This window comes from Callorhinus ursinus, unplaced genomic scaffold, assembly GCF_003265705.2.
Source record: "Callorhinus ursinus isolate GAN/ISIS: 27379988/994484 unplaced genomic scaffold, GSC_fseal_2.0 scaffold4, whole genome shotgun sequence".
Classification (NCBI taxonomy): domain Eukaryota; kingdom Metazoa; phylum Chordata; class Mammalia; order Carnivora; family Otariidae; genus Callorhinus; species Callorhinus ursinus.
Window position 1 is genome coordinate 10,351,642 of NW_027397066.1, and position 10,819 is coordinate 10,362,460.

General features: G+C 38.7%; 1 pseudogene; it reads right to left on the bottom strand.

Moving 5' to 3' along the window:
* Positions 1–6,980: 6,980 nt before the first annotated feature.
* Positions 6,981–7,587, bottom strand: LOC112835870 (small ribosomal subunit protein uS7-like; annotated as a pseudogene).
* Positions 7,588–10,819: the final 3,232 nt, after the last annotated feature.

Genomic DNA, 10,819 nt, shown 5'->3' on the forward strand with positions numbered 1-10,819 from the left:
AGAACCAGAATGGGAGTGGGGCCAGTCTCACACAGGTGCTTCATGGATTTTTGTTGAAAACACATATTGATAAATGGAATCTGAAAGCAAAATAACTTTTTCAGAAAATTCTCTGCTCACTAGTTTTTATAAAATAGAATTTTCTTCACACATTAAAAATAGCTGTTTTCCAATCATGCTTTTATATGATTTTTATCCTATTATGGTAATACGCTAAGCCATTTCTAAAGAAAACTAGGATTTTCAAACTGCCTAAATTTTTTTCTTTATTTCTAAAATTCTCTTTGTTTCTGCATTCAAGGAATAACCAAGATCTCTAACTTAAAGAATTTCAATGAAAGAGTGGCCTTTTATTTTTGTATTTAATTTTAGAAATTGGTAATTAAGATAATTTTAGTTTTAGGGGAAAAAACAGTCCTATGTAAATGAAAGTACACCAGACACTTTTAAAAGACTTGTGTTTATGTGTTTTTACAATTAGCTATTTGCCTTATGTGGAAAGAATGTTTGTCAGTAGAGAATTTTAAACCATTCTGCTGGAATTTTATTGGCGGAGATACCCTGTTTGCATACTTCTGGTTGCCAAATCTGTTTTCTCTTCAATAATCAAATTTCTTTCTGAAATATTAACTATGCCTCTGTTGTTCACTTTGTGAAATTCGCCCTGCCATTCACATTTCTTATAGGGACTTGGATCCTGGGAGAAGAAAAGTGTTGATTCTACCTGAGGGCAGGATGTTACAAGCCCCAGGGATAAAGCTTTGGACAAATGGCAGTGGTCTTGGCACTTCCACTGGGTCACCAGGGAAGTTGACCCTGACATTTGATCGCTCTGGGCCTTGGTTTCCCCACTGGTAAACTGTGTAAGCTGGACAAGTGATTCCTCATTTTTTCTCTAACATTATTATAAATGCCTCCCTCTCTTTTCTCCTATTAAAGATAACATATGTTCATGGTAGAAAAATAAGAAACCTCGGGGAAAAAACTCATGTGAAATTATCATCTATTTATATATATCTATGCATATGTAAAAGTGTATATGTATGTGCCCACACATACACACTCGCACTCCCACTCACACACATTTCTTTACAAAAGCAAATGTGATTGGTTATAAATGCCTTAGAGCCCCTTGGACTAATCAGAATAAACATTTCAACCCTGTCCTTGGAGCTTCTTGCTGCCTTTGTCATTCTTTTTTATCTCATTTTTTTGGAAATAATTGCAGATTCATAGGAAATTGCAACAACAGTGCAGAGAGGTACCATGTGCCCACCCCTCCCCCAGTTCTGTGGCTGCAAGAAATCTGGTTCTCATCATGCACAATATATAATCCTTACACAATCTTGTTGCACACATAAAGTAGTTTTAGAACTGCTAACCCACATCTCTATGAGAAACAATTTTACTGAATTACAATATCTGTGCGCAGTTCTTATTATCTTGTACTTTACCAAACATTTTGTCCAAATTCCAGTTTTTTGAAGTTGCTTAGGTCAGTTCTTGGCTTCCCCAGCCCCTTCAGTGTGGTTTTGTTATTTGTCGTGATGTGATTAAGTTTATTTGGTGTTGTTTCTACTCCACTTTGGATTCCCCTGTATTCTGGTTGATTTTAATGATTTATTTGGGGGGTTTGTGAAATAGTCCTGGGCTCCTAAGAGGAAGGGCACATAAGGAGGTCCACCCGGAGAAGTGGCCTTGTCTCCTCATACAACCACTGCCCCCCCCAAGCTCCTGTCCAGTCTGTTCTTAGCTATCCTTTGCATGTGACCAGTCTCTTTAGTTTTTGGTTTATCCTCCCTATTTAACTTTTGCAAAAAGTGTGTGCATGTGTTTTCTTATATCCTCTGCTTTCTTACGTGAAAGGTAGCTTACTGTAAATACATCTTTGCACTTTGCTTTTTTCATTTGACAGTAACTTTTGAAAATCACATCCTATTTTTTTTAAAGATTTTATTTATTTATTTGAGAGAGAGAGAATGAGAGAGAGCACACGAGAGGGGGGAGGGTCAGAGGGAGAAGCAGACCCCCCCCGCCGAGCAGGGAGCCTGATGCAGGGCTCAATCCCGGGACTCCAGGATCATGACCTGAGCTGAAGGCAGTCGCTTAACCGACTGAGCCACCCAGGCGCCCGAAAATCACATCCTATTAATCAAAAGAGGTCTTCCTTTATATTTTGTTATACTTACATATTATCCCATAGTGTGGATATACTGATTTTTTTTCAATAATTCTTCTTTGAATGAGTATTTAGGTCATTTCTAATATTTTCTCATAACAACCAATGCTGTAATAAGTAGTCTTGTCCATATCCATGTATATTCCATGCTGTAGATTCCTAGGAATGGAATTATGCACTCGAAATATAAGTGTGTAGGTAGTTGGTTGGATCTTGCCAAAGTCCCCCCAAGAAGGGTTGTATTAGTTTGCATGTCTGCCAATAACGTTTGAAAAGAATGTTGTTTCACAATTTTACCAACAGGATGTATTATTCTATTTTTAAAATCAATTTTGTTTATTAAAATAGTTTTAGGTTCACACTAAAATTGAATGGAGAGTTCATATACTCCAGGCCCCACACATGGGTGGCCTTCCCCACGAGCAATGTCCTTGACCAGAGTGCTACATTTGCTACAATTGATGAACCTCCTCTGACACATCATAACCGAAGTTCATAGTTTCCATTAGAGCTCACCCTTGGTGTTGTACATCATATGGGCTTTGACAAATATATAATGACATGTATTTGCCATTATAGTATTATATAGAATAGTTTCACTGCCCTATAAATTCACCATATTCTGCCTATTCATCCCTCCTTCCCTAGCCCCTGATGACCACAGACCCTTTTGCTGTCTCCATAGTTTTGGCTTTTCAGCCTCTTCAGATTTGCTTCTTTCATTTAGTAATATGCATTTAATGTTCCTCCAGGTCTTTTCATGGCTTGATAGCTCACTTCTTTTTAGCACTGAAGAATATTCCATTGCCTGGATGTAGTTTTTTTTTTTTTTATCCATTCACCTACTGAAGGATATCTTGGCTACTTCTGAGTTTTGGCAATTATGAATGGAGCTGCTATAAATGTCTGTGCTTAGGTTGCTATATGGGAACAAGTTTTCAATTCCTTTGGATAAATACCAAGGAGCATGACTGCTGGATCATATGGTATGAGTGTGCTTAGTTTTGTAAAAACAAACAAAAACAAAACAAAAACAACTATCAAACTGTCTTCCAAAGTGTTGGTATACCATTTTGCATTCTCACCAGCAATGAATGGGAGTTTCTATTGCTCCACATCTTCATTGGCCAGTATTTGGAGTTCTCAGTGTTTTGGATTTTGGCCATTTTAATAGGTGAGTAGTGGTATTTTGTTGTTTTAACTTGCAATTCCTTAAGATCATATGCTTCTTTGCCATCTACATATCTTCTCTCTTCTTTGGTGGGGTGTCTGTTTGGGTCTTTCACCCATTTTTAAATTGTGCTGTTCTTTTTCTCACTTAAGAGTTATCTGTATACTTTGAATAACAGTCCCTTCTCAGATATGTCTTTTGCAAATATTTCTTCCCAGTTAGTGGCTTTTTTTTTCATTCTCTTTATAGTATCTTTCACAGAGCAGACATTTTGAATTTTCATGAAGTCCAGCTTATCAATTGTTTCTTTTATGCATCATGCCTTTAGTGTTGTATCAACGAAGTCATCACCATGTCTAAAGTTAGGTGGGGTTTCTCCTATGTTATCCTCCAGGAGCTTTATAGTTTTGTATTTTTTATTTTTGTTTATGATCTACTTTGATTTCATTTTTGTGAAGGGTAGAGGTCTGTGTCCAGATTCAGTCTCTGCATGCAGATGTCCAGTCATTCCAACACCATTTGTTTTCCTACTTTTAAGTCTTTTGTCAACCTGAGAGGTGAAAAATGATAACTCAGCATTGTTATAACTTGCATTTCTTTGACTACTAGTTAATTTGAAATTTTTTTACATAAATTAAAGCAATGTTTATATGTTCTTGTGAATTGTCTGTCCATATTTTTTTCCTATTTTTCTATTATTTTTGTCTTTTGTCCTTAAATTTTTAAGAATTCTTTATATATTAGGCATCTTAAACCTTTGGATATGGTGCATGTTACAAATATTTACTCTTTTTCTTCAGTTGTCTCTTAATAACTGATATGATATGTTGTGTTATACATTGTTATAAATTTTTCGGTAGTCAATGTTATCAATATTTCTTTATTGCCTCTAGATTTTGAGTCATAATTAGAAAGCCTTTCCCTAGTCTGAAATTAAAAAGAAATTCACCCATATAGTACACGTATGGGTCCATTTTTTATATTTAGTTTCCTAATCCATTTAGTGTTTATTCTTGTATATGATGTGATATGAATGTAATTTTATCTTTTTTTTCCAAACTCATTCCCCAATCCCCTTGTATCATGTATTTAAAACTCCATCTTTGTCTGAAGTTTGACTTCATCACTGTGCTTTTGGATCTACTTTCTGCTATAGAGTCTTTATTATTATAGAAGTGAGATCTTATACTTTCTTTTTGTTTTTCCTTGAAGAACACTGTTTTAAGTATGGAACTTTTATAATCTGATTGCCAATGAACCCTTGCTTCTCCTTAACATGGCAGCTTACCATGGTGCTCATCAGAAGGGAAGGCTGTCATGTCCTGGGCTCTTTATCTCAGCCTGGTACTCGGTGACTGCAAGCTGGACTGACGGGATAGGTGTCTTAAACACCCTTTTTGGAGCATCCTTTGCTCTTCACAGTGGCCATTGAAACCATCCTTCTCACATTAGGAAGCCAAGGCCCTTCCTGTATAACACCCCCCCCACTGCCCCTCAACAGTAGCCTATAGGTTGTGGAGTATAGAGGGTAGGTTTATTGTCTGCCTCGTTAACTAATATATCTCAGGGTCCGGTACAGTGCCATACACACAGTGGACAATAAATTAAATCTTTTTTAATGATGATCGAGTGAAAGAATAAATGAATGACTGATGTATCACTGTTACATCATTTAAAGTCCACTGTAGGAGCAGCTATGATATCAGCTTCCTACACATGAAACACTTATTTCTCAAGGGAAAAATGAAGGGGGTTGGAAACCGGAGGGGGAGATGAACCATGAGAGACTATGGACTCTAAGAAACAAACTGAGGGTTTTGAGGGGAGGGGAGGGGGATGGGTTAGCCCGGTGATGGGTATTAAAGAGGGCATGTTCTGCGTGGAGCACTGGGTGTTATATGCAAACAATGAATCATGGAACACTACATCAAAAACTAATGATGTAAAGTATGGGGATTAACATAACATAATAAAAAAAAAGATTCCCCCCCCCAAAATGTAGAATCTAGGAGAGTATAATGATGGTTACAACTGCCCATGACCCACCCCCTTGCAATGACTGATGTGTGGTAATTTATTGACTATTTACAAACTATTTACAAACTATTTCTTGAGAAGGTGTCAGAACTTTGCTGCTTCTTACAATATTATTCACATACCCTGTTCTGTAGCAGGTAATAAATAATTCACACTGAATTTGGCAAGAGCAAATGTTTGTCCTTTCCCACTTTCTGTTGGCTTCGGAGGAAATTATTTTCTCAATTGTTTACTGAACAAAAATGCATTTACATTGTTTTCTAAGCCAGCTGTGTGGTCTGGCCTATTTTCCCCCATTGCTTCAATGAATAAATTGTGCAAAATCTCCTTGTTCCAGTAACAGGAGATCCTGCTAAGAAAACATTCAGTTAGACTCATACAATAAAGCACACCAATCTGACGTCTGGGTCAGATTTAAGAAATCAATTCTCCCCTGCTTCCAAAGAAGTCATTTTATTCTGGAAGACAAACTATCATGGTACAACCTGGAAAATGAAAATCTTTATTTAGAACCACTCTGGGTTTTCCAATGGGTCAATAGTTGTATTTAATACATGTAAAGATAGGTCAAAAGCAGTTTCAAATAATAATATTTTCTTAGTCAGGGCTAACTAGGCCCCTCCTGATAACAACAAGATAAAAATACCATGCATTTATCCAGAGCATTTTATTTTCAGCACAGATGGTCCTGCAGTTGTAGGCAGCCATAATTCAGGGAAAGGAAGACGGAAAATTATTTGGATTTGGAGTTAGACATCTTAGGATCAGTTTCCAGCTGAATGACTTGTTAGTCACCTAACTGAACCCTTTCTGAATGTGTAACATGTGAAAGCTTAAATGAGATTTGCATATGAGAGCCTTCTATATGATCTAAAACATCACATAAACACAACACCTTTTATTCCTATCATTTTTCTTGTATACCTTTTCTTCGTATTGACTTAGGTAGGTAGGTAAAGAGAGTAACACAGTAATTTACTTGAGACATTAGCAGGGAGAGCCTTCTGGTTATGTCTATTTTGGAAGGAGGGAGCTGCAGTTGGAAAGGGAGGGAGCTCAGGTGTTTCTGGCCAGTCCTTCAACATTTTTTGAATGCATAGGACTCCATGGCTAGTCTTATTCTAGGTGCTGGGAAGAGGTTGAAGAAGACCAGACTTACCCAGTTTACCACAATTGTGGTGCTGCATAAGGTTCAGGAGCTATTAGAAAAAAGTAAATCCTAATTCCTCCCCTAAAGGCCCTCACGCTATATTGGGGGGAGGGGGATGGGAAAGGCTGATGCACAACTAAATAATTGTTACAGACAGGTCTGGCCCATTTACCAGGCTTCTCTTATTTTTCAGATTCTTGGCTGAAATCTCTTTTGCAAAAAACTGAGAATTATTCTAGAGATTTCTCCCAGAACAGAGACAAGTTGCTGCTTGCACCCAGACGGGTACTGGGGTGAAGCTGGAAATGCTTAAAATGGCATTACATATATATTATATATATATAATATCTCATTCATATATATATATATATATAAATATATTATGTGTACGTGTGAGGTGCCTCCAAAGGCAGACAGGTTTATTGGGGCCACAGTCCAGGCAATCAAAGCTTGAACTTGGCTATACTTCCCAGCTCATCCTTCTTCATAGCATAGGAATTGGGAGAGCCTTTGGCTGCATGATAAGCTCATCTGCTAGATACTCGGCTGTGGTCTTGATGTTCCAGAAGGCGACCCCACCAGCACCTGTACACAGCAGCCAAACAGCCTGATTCACACGACGTAGTGGGGACATGTCGATGGCCTGACCCCTCCCTGTTAGGATCGCCCAATGCAGGTTGAGTTCTCCCAGAACCACTGTTAATAATGGCATGGACCAGGACCTGCGGGGTTCTCACCAGTGAGCAGATGGATGATCTCAAAGGCATGCTTGGCAGTGTGCATGGTCATGAGCTGCTTGCCATTTTTAAGGCGGTACATCATCACTGTGTTGGTGAAGCGCTCCACAGTGGGGCACTGCGCCTTGTCGAAGGGCTTGGCCACAGAGTGCCCTGCACTGTGGGGCAGGTACTTGGCATACTTCTCCTTCACCACTATGTAATCCTGCAAGGAAATGTCATTGATCTGCATATCATCTATGCTCCACTTCCCAAAGAGCATGATGTGAGAGGTCTCTGTGACTGCAGGTGCAGCCATCACCCACTTGGTCATCCTAAGGACACAGCCAGGGCATCACAATCAGTCAGTGTGCACCACGCTCTGCCCTGACACAGACAGGAAAAGGAAGTGGCCTGATTTATAATGCAACATGTCAAGCCACTTGATCTGTTTCATTCTTACCATCTGTAGAATGGGCATGATACTCCATGCCTATTTGGTTAGAAAAAGTCCAGAAAGTGACTGGGAAATCATATAACATTGGGACCAAAACCAAAGAATAAAAATAAAATAAAATAAAATAATAAAATCAGGAGATGAAACAATCATGTTTAAATGGTGTTCCCTGCACAAGAGCTCATCTCGGAAAGAAAAAAAAATCAGCTGATGAGATTAAATCAGCTAGAGATGTGGCGTCCCCAGAAACATCAGAAATGTGTGAGAGCTTCGGGCATAATCTGTGTGTGCCAGCATCAAAGCACTGACAACAGGCTTACTACCCTGTGGGCTAAAACAGATGCTCTGGTGATCCCACAGCCAGACCACCATCCTCTAATAAATCATTTTCCACTGTAACAAAGTCCTTAAATCTTTAGAAGGGTCTTAGTGTGGATTATAGCAAACATCTCGGTACATCTTTCTCAGCAAGGATGTTGAAGAACCACTGGGGTGAATTTTAAATACGGTCTTACTAACACATCCCTTCCTATAGCTCAGAAAAAGCAGGAGGCACTCAGAATCCTCCCAGAATGTGGAATGTCAAAACCTGGATGTGTTTTCATTATGAGTGCAAAATATATGCAAAGTGGTCACCCATGGAATTCAAAGCCACTACCCAGGGGGACTTTGGGATTCTGAAGCAATTACTCTGAAAATGCTAGACTGCTTTTCAGTCTAAAAAGAGACACGGCTACTGTGTGCCTCCTTACTAGCTACAAAGTGTTGAGATATTAAAAGCAGTTCCCAGTTATTTAAATGGGAATGGGAATGAAGAAGGGGCCTTGACTTTATTACACTGTTTGGCTGTGATATCCCAGAAAACATGGAATTTGAGGTATACCTTCAATGGGTATTGAAGGTTGGGGTTGGGTCCAAAACCCTGGACTGAGACCACCAAGGGGCTAAAGGTGGATTAAAAAGGCCCTTCTGCTCAGAACAATCTGCTCCGACTGTAACTGTTTCTTAAAAGGAGTCATCAAGGGGTGCCTGGGTGGCTCCGTCGGTTGAGCGGCCAACCCTTGATTTTAGCTCAGGTCCTGATCTCAGGGTCGTGAGATCGGGCTCCGAGCTCCGTGTGTGTCTGCTTGAGTCTCTCTCTCCTTCTCCCTCTATCTATTCCTCCCTCCTGTGTGCTCTCTCTCTCTCAAATAAATAAATAAATCTTTAAAAAATAAAAATATAAAAGGAGTCATCAAGTCAAATCTGTGACTAGAAATCCTAAAATGGAAATGAAAATACATGTCCACTGCCAGATATTTAAAAGAACATTCATAACAGCTTTATTCATAGTAGCAAAAAGCAAACTAAATGTTCACTAACAGGTGAATGGATACAAAAGTTTGGCATATTTGTTCAGTGGAATACTACTCAGCCACAAAAAGGGATGAACTATTGATAAATATAATAACATCAGTTAATCTCATAAGCCTTATATTTGGGTAATAGAAGCCAGGAAATAAGATTAAGTATTATATTTTTCCATTTATATGAAACTAAATTATGGTGACTGGTATCAGAGCAATAGTTGTGTTGAGGGGGGGCAAGAAATGCCTGGAATGTGGTATTAGGTGAGAACTTCGTAGCATGCTGGAAGCATTCTGTCATTTCTGGTGTGGTATTTGCACAAATGTATATGTTTGTCAAAACTCATCAAAATGTACGTTAAGTCTGCATTTTATTGTATGTAACTTATGCTCCTGTTCATAAAACAGATAGAAGAAAAAAAAAGCCATTTTCCAAGTTTAAGTACAATTTCCTTATATCACAGCCATCATGAGTTTATGGATTCAATCTGATTTCAAGATTCATCCATATGAGTCTTCTCTTCTCCAAGGTTTTTAATACAATTTCTGTCCTTTACTGTTTTCCCAGGAAGTGGGGTGGAAAGGAAAAGTAGCCTGAATGAGAATGGGCTTTACTAATGGGAGAAAGGGTTTGCCCAACTATTGCTCTTAAAAGACCAGAGAACAATTCCCCCTCTATCAGATACCTAGTTTCAGAACCTGTTTTAATGCTAATTGCCCTGTCATGGTTCTCTTAGCAACTAGCAACTAACATCTGAAATAGAATTTGGAGTTTGAGGAGAAAAATCTTGGATTATTCAGGTCATTTTTCCAAAGCAGCCAGTGTCTAGAGGAAGCATCTTCTATTTCAGACAGAATGAAAGTGACGACAACATAGTTTTACAAGAGAGACATAAACAAACTGGTTTTGCCCCATACTTTTCCACTGCCTTGAGAGTCACTCAGCAAATTTCATCCAGCCTTTGGGCTCTATTGATTCATTATATTCACATAAGGTACAGGGATGAGTACGTAAGTCTGGATAGGGACGAACAAAAGTGAATTCTGCCACATAGTTTATGATTTCTCAAATCCTGAGAAAGTAAGCAATCTTGTGTCAGTTGGTGTGAAAGTGCAAAGTGGTCTCAAGTAAACACTAGAAGAGCATGGGTGTTCTGATAATAATGATTAATAATAATATTTATGCTCCAGTTTCTAGACTTCGATGAATTCCTTTCTCTGACTTGCAGTCATAAGATGGTGCAGATGATGCTGATGGTGGTGGTGGTGGTGGTGATGCAGCTGCTTAGGAGCGTGTTGGCTCCCAAGTGGAATGTGGGTAGCAAATTTATTGCTTCCAGTAATTTCACACTAGGAATTTCATCTGGTGGGTGGAATCCCTCCATTCTTTTGCTCACACTGTCTGCGCTATTACACCCAGCATCAAGACTCTGTTCTCTGCCTAAATGACACACCCATTCAATTTTAACTCCTCTAGCTCCTGGACATGCCCCTTTCCCACCAGTGAGCCTTTTCTCTGCACCATCACATGATCTATATATGCTTATTCTTATACTAGGAGGGCTCTATCCCACACGAATAAGAAGCCCCTAATTAAAGAGGACCATTTATTATCTTTGTGTATTTTTTTTTCTTTTCCAATGTTAGTTGAGTGCATAGGAAACACAAAGCACTGTTACTTGACAAATGTAAAAACACATACCCATTAATAATGCCAATGCATTAATATATACAATGTAGATAGAGATAATAAAGTTATAGAA